At 45.5% G+C, this 5,825-nt stretch overlaps 1 pseudogene; it reads left to right on the top strand.

The window, feature by feature from the left end:
- LOC114631520 lies at positions 1-1,127 on the top strand (annotated as a pseudogene).
- Positions 1,128-5,825: the final 4,698 nt, after the last annotated feature.

Here is a 5,825-nt window from a genome sequence, read left to right as displayed (position 1 = left end):
ATGCTGACAAGAAAGGCCCTGGTGGACCGGCTCCAGGTTTGTGTGCCTGTTAACCTCTCTAACTACCCAATGGTTACACTTGAAAACTATGCACATGTGTAGCATCTCATTGTTGTTGTAAAATGTTTAACGGTAAATAACCAGAGCCCTCTACACGACAAAGCCCCCTAACCTCTTGGGCTTCACAGATGGTGCTCCTGCTCAATTGAAGCTTGTTCATGCCACCCCCAGACCCCCCCAAAACAAAACAGGATATGGCTGACCATTGAAGCTACAGAAAGCAATCACAACTGTGTAGTGGTTTTCAAACTACAAAAAAAGAGTTGATTAATACAGTGGCTCTCAGCCTTCCTAATGCGGTGACCCTTTAATACAGCTCCTCATGTTGTGGTGACCCCCATTATAAGTTTGTTTCATTTCTATTTTGTAACAGTAATTTTGCTACAGTTGTGAATCCTAATATAATTATCTGTGTTTTCTGTTGGTCTTGGGTGATACCTGTGACATGATCAGGGGTCGCGACCCACAGGTTGAGAACTACTGGATTACAGGTCAGTTTATCGGTTTAATGGGACATGACTAACATTAAAAGCACCGAGATAGGGAAGATGATGAGCCTGGGGTGTGATACCTCTGTGATTTGAGGGTACCAGTGGTCGGGCCCTGAGTCAGAGTCTCCGTTGGAGATGGAATTAGGCTCTCTGCAACCAGCTCGCTCAACACACCGCTTGTGGACAGATGTGGACACGAAGCACAGCACAGCTTTCTAAACTGAAGAGCCACTTCTAGTCATCCCTCGTGTTGTTAAATGAATGAGAGGCTTGGAGTATAAAACCTGCGGCCCTGGCCCTCCATTAGTGCGCTGCCACTGAGCCCGGTGAGCCTTCGTTATTTTCGAGGCCACCAGGACAGACCAAGCGGTGGGACTTGGCCTCAATCATCTTTACTGACTACACCATTTGGGTAATTTTTCGCCATTCATTGACAGGCAGCTCGTCTTCCACAAGTACTTCCTGCTCCGAGGCCATGCTGTCCTCATCCCATTGCTCCTGCTGCTCCTGTTTGTGGGATTGTTCGTCACCTATGTGATGCTGAAGAGCCAGAGGGCGACCAAGAAGGCTCAGTGAAGGTCCAAAAGGGACACGCTGCAAGAGCTTTCCCCCATATCTCCTCCAGGGAAGGGACCAAGGTTCACAGCCCACAAGACAGTCAAGCTGGCTAAACTACAGCCCTCTTTGGGAGTTGAGGCTGCTTACAGCTCAGACAAACCAGAGCGCTCTCTCTCTCTCTCTCTCTCTCTCTCTCTCTCTCTCTCTCTCTCTCCCTTTTATAAGCTAAGAAGGAAGCTTCTCATTCATTCTCTTTGGGCTCAGAGGCTGAACATTGTTGGTCCTGTCTACCTCACAGTCAAAGCTCCCTGTTCTTCCTACAGAGCTCTGCTCTCTCGACTCAGGTTTTTATCCTGCTGTGTGCTGATAGACTCACAGGCTCCAGGCTGCATGCAGCCTTCCTGCCTCTGTGTACAACAAACCCTGCCCCTTCAAGGAGGCTCTTCCAAGTCTGACACTGTCCAGGCTCCATGAAGATTTCTAGATCTAGAAAGCCCTAGGGAAAGACTGACAAACCCCAGAACCACACGGATACATCCAGGCAGCCACCCCAGACCTCAGCTAGTCTGTTCAGAAAAATTTGCAAATAAATGTTAATCATGTTTTTTTTAAAAAAAAAACACCAAGATAGGATATATAGACATATCAGACATGATTACAGGTGAGGCTGTGTGTGCACATGTGGGGTGTGTGTGTGTGTGTGCGTGTAGTTCAGAGGTCCATGTCAGGTGTCTTCCTCAATCCTGTCATTTTTTTTCCTTTTTACATTTCATTTACTTGGTGTGTGTGTGTGTGTGTGTGTGTGTGTGTGTGTCTGTGTCTATGTCTGTATCTGTGTCTGTGTGTGTCTGTGTGTGTGTGTATCCATGTGCCAAAAAAGATTTTGTGGAGGTCTGAAGACAGTTTGTGAAAGTTGTTTCTCTTCTTCTATCATGTGGGTCCCAGTATCCTTGCCATCATTCTTTGTTTTTGAGAAAAGGTCTCTTACTGACCCTGGAGCTCACTGATTGGCTAGACTGGCTGCCCAGCAAGCCACAGGGATCCTCCCATCTCCTCCTCCCATCTCCTCCTCCCCAGCACTGGGCTTTTTATGTTGGTGCTTGGATTTGAATTCAGGTCCTCATCCTTTTGCCACAAGCACTAACCAGCTGAGCCCTCTCTCCAGCTCCAAGACTTACTACATTTGTCTGCAATTGGCATTCTGTAGCTCCTTGATAAATAGTGATATTAATATTTTTAAAAGTTTATCATTATTTTGTCATTTCACATATGTCAATGTTTTACATGTGTTTGTCTCAGTACCACCTGCATGCAGTACCTATGGGGACCAGAAGAGGGCGACAGATTCATTAGAACTGGAGCTACAGATAATTGTGAGCTGCTCTATGGTGCTGGGAATTGAACTCAAGTCTTTTGAAAGGCCAGGTGCTCTTAACGGCTGAGCAATTTCTCAAGTCTCAATAGTAGTAGTGGTAGTGCTACTTCTACCACCACCACTGCCACCACCCCACTAGTTATTATATTATTATTATTGTCTACAAATCTATTGACCAAAGCAACTTATCTCCCTGTTCAAGGGCATGGCTCTGGCTGAAGACACGGGCTTACATCAGTAGATGGAATCCTTGCTTAACCTGCAGTGTCAGCACTTGGATTTGTAATGTCTTGGCTACTGTCACCATAGACAATGAGTTGACACTTGCTTTATGTTTGTGCAATTATATGACCAACATTGGTATTTTTCCCCCCAAAAGAGAAAAAAACTGTGCTGAAGATTTTGCAAATTAGACAAATTGGAGAAGGATGTGAGCTGTCCTGACGGTTGCTTGGCTTTCTTCTTTTCTTACAAATTGTGGCTCATATCAAAGGAAAACTGTGATATGCACTTGAGCTCCCTCATTTTGTCAAGTGTTTTTGTTGTTGTTTTGGTGTATTTATTTATTTATTTATTTATTTATTTATTTATGTTTTTCTTTCTTTCTTTCTTTCTTTCTTTCTTTCTTTCTTTCTTTCTTTCTTTCTTCCTTTCTTGAGACAGAGTTTCTCTGTATAGCCCTGGCTGTCCTGGAACTCACTCTGTAGACCAGGCTGGCCTCGATCTCAGAAATCCGCCTGTCTCTGCCTCCCAAGTGCTGGAATTAAAGGTGTGCGCCACCACCACTAGGCTCATTTATGTTGTTTTGAGTCAGGGTCTCACTATGTAGCACTGTCTGTCCTGGAACTCACTCTGTAGACCAGGCTGGCCTTGAACTCATAGAGATCCACATGCCTCTGCCTCCCAAAGGATAAGTCTAAAGGCATGTACCCCAGCAGCAGCAGCAGCAGCACCTGGCTGTTTGTTTTAATGATTTACTTGTTTTTATTTATGTGTGTGAGTGCTGGTGCCTACTGAGGTCAGAAGAGGGCATCGGGTCCTTCTGGAACTGGAGGTAGAGGTGGTTGTGAGATGCCTGGTTTGAGCGCTGAGAACTGACCTCTAGTCCTTTGTAAGAGCAGCCAGGGCTCTTCACCACTGAGCCATCTCTTCAACCACTTGTAAAGTGTTTTAAAAGAACTCTCCTATTGAAGAATAGTCTTCCCCTAGGAGTGAGCTTTAGGTCTCAACATTTTTGTCCCAAGAGCCAGTGTAAAAACTCACAGTGTTGAGTGCAGAGATGGATATTATCTCATGGCTCTTTAAACATACAGCCTTTTTTTTTTTTTTTTGAGTTTGTGGTATTGACTGCTAATATTAATTTTTAAATTAATAAAAGTGCATACTAACTATATAAGTATAAATACCTATGACTTGTGGTGTTACCTAATAAGATAAAGATATAATGTATATCCTCTCTATATATATGCATCTCAAAACACAGTTGATGAATTCCATGTGTTGACAGTAGTGGTCAGCCAGCTTACCAGTGGGCATTGCAGGGGAGGGATGCACAGCTCACCATGGAGGATAACACTGAGCTGTGAGTGTAGTCTGCAGAAGAAGGGACATTCTAAGCAGGGCCTGGATGAGGTCGCCCTAGACATAGGAGGAAATGAAGATGTGACATCCGGGCCACAAATTCAGAGGTCAGACGATCTGGAGGGCTGGACTTGTGTTACACAAAGGCACTTGTTGGAGAGAAGCAGAAATTTGCAAGGAGGGAGCCTGGGACTCAGGGACACAGGACGTTACTCAGAAGGAACCGGGATGAGTTGGTGAATTTGTGGTACCAGAGCAAGGACCTGGATGCTCTCCTGAGCTCATCATGTGTTTGTCAGCCAATGGGTGTCAGGAGTTTGTAACGAACACTTCTGTGCGGCATAAGAACTGGGCTATTAAAACAATCCGGCGGTTACAAAAGACCTCATAGAGGCCATCGTTTTAAAAATCAGAATCAGGGAAAAATCCGTACCTTTCAGAATTTGCAGTTATGTTTCGTTGTATGTCCTCAGAAAAGAAGTGAAAGTGAAGTTCCCAAGCCGCACGTTTTTAGTTTGTGTGAAGGGTTGAGGTGGGGAGTGAGCCTGCTAGATTTATCCTCAGACACCTGTGACCCACCCCTGTGATGAATTCTGCCGAGGGTGAGAAGGGCAGAGGGTGCAGGGGTATCATCCGATACCTTGCTGTCCAAATGGGGGGAGCATGCAGAGGCCAGGTGCAGCCTCAGCTATTGATGGTGTGGCTTTGCATCTGGCTCTGCACTCTCTGCCTGCCCCTACCTTCATCTGCTAGAAATCTAGGGCAGAGATCCCTGGGGCGTTTTTAAATTGGTTGGACCGATTTGGCCCCAATCCCTGTATGGTTTCTCAGATCGTGTTCACTTTATAGAAGGTGCAGAGAGACGGTGAGTACAGAAGCTGAGCCTAGTCTCAAATTCAGACCCTGCCGTTTACAAACTGTGCGACTTTAGACAGCTGAGCAACCTCTCTGGTCTGTTTTCTTAGTTGTGAAATAGGAACAGGATTTATTTTTAGTGTAAAATTTTTCATAGGGATATACTTTCTTCTCACTAGTTGTTATTCCGTTGGAGAGGGACAGCATATGACACAAGATGAGACTCAGTCGGGCTGGGCCTGAGTTTTAGCAATATGGCCCTAGGCAAATTCCTTCTGTTCTCATGTGTCTATGCTTTCTCATTTGTAAAACAGAGATGACAAGAGTCCTTCCCTCGAAGGAACTGAGCAAGAACGGAAAGAGCTAATAGATTTAAAATTATAAGAGTATGGGGGATACAATATATGCCATCAGTATACTTTGTTTAATTTGCATATGTAATTTTTTTTTTTTAATCTAACTTTGGACTTGCCTAGACTAGGTGCTTCTGAAGAGGCTGTTGAGGGCTGACGAGCTAGGTAAGCCAGTGAAGTGCCAGCTGTGCTAACAGGAGGGTCTGAGTGTCTCTGTGGCAGCGCACATTGTAGTCCTACTGTTGGGTATGTGGAGACAGGAGGACCCCTGGGGCAGTCTGGCCATTCAGCCTAGCCTATTTGGCAAGTTCCAGGCCACTGAGAAACTGTTTCAGAAAACAAGGTGGGGGCTGGTGAGATGGCTTAGAGGGTAAAGGCGGTGGCTATATCTCAGGATGATGGCCTGAGCTTGACTTCTGGACCTCGTGTGGTGGAAGGAAAAGGCTGATTCCTACAACTTGTCACACGTGCCAGAGCACTCATGCACCCCCCCCACACACACCAAACACACACACACACACACACACACACACACACACACACACACACACA

This window comes from Grammomys surdaster, unplaced genomic scaffold, assembly GCF_004785775.1.
Source record: "Grammomys surdaster isolate TR1022 unplaced genomic scaffold, NIH_TR_1.0 363, whole genome shotgun sequence".
Taxonomy (NCBI): Eukaryota; Metazoa; Chordata; class Mammalia; order Rodentia; family Muridae; genus Grammomys; species Grammomys surdaster.
Note: the sequence above shows the minus strand (reverse complement) of the source record. Positions and strands in the feature narration are given on the sequence as shown.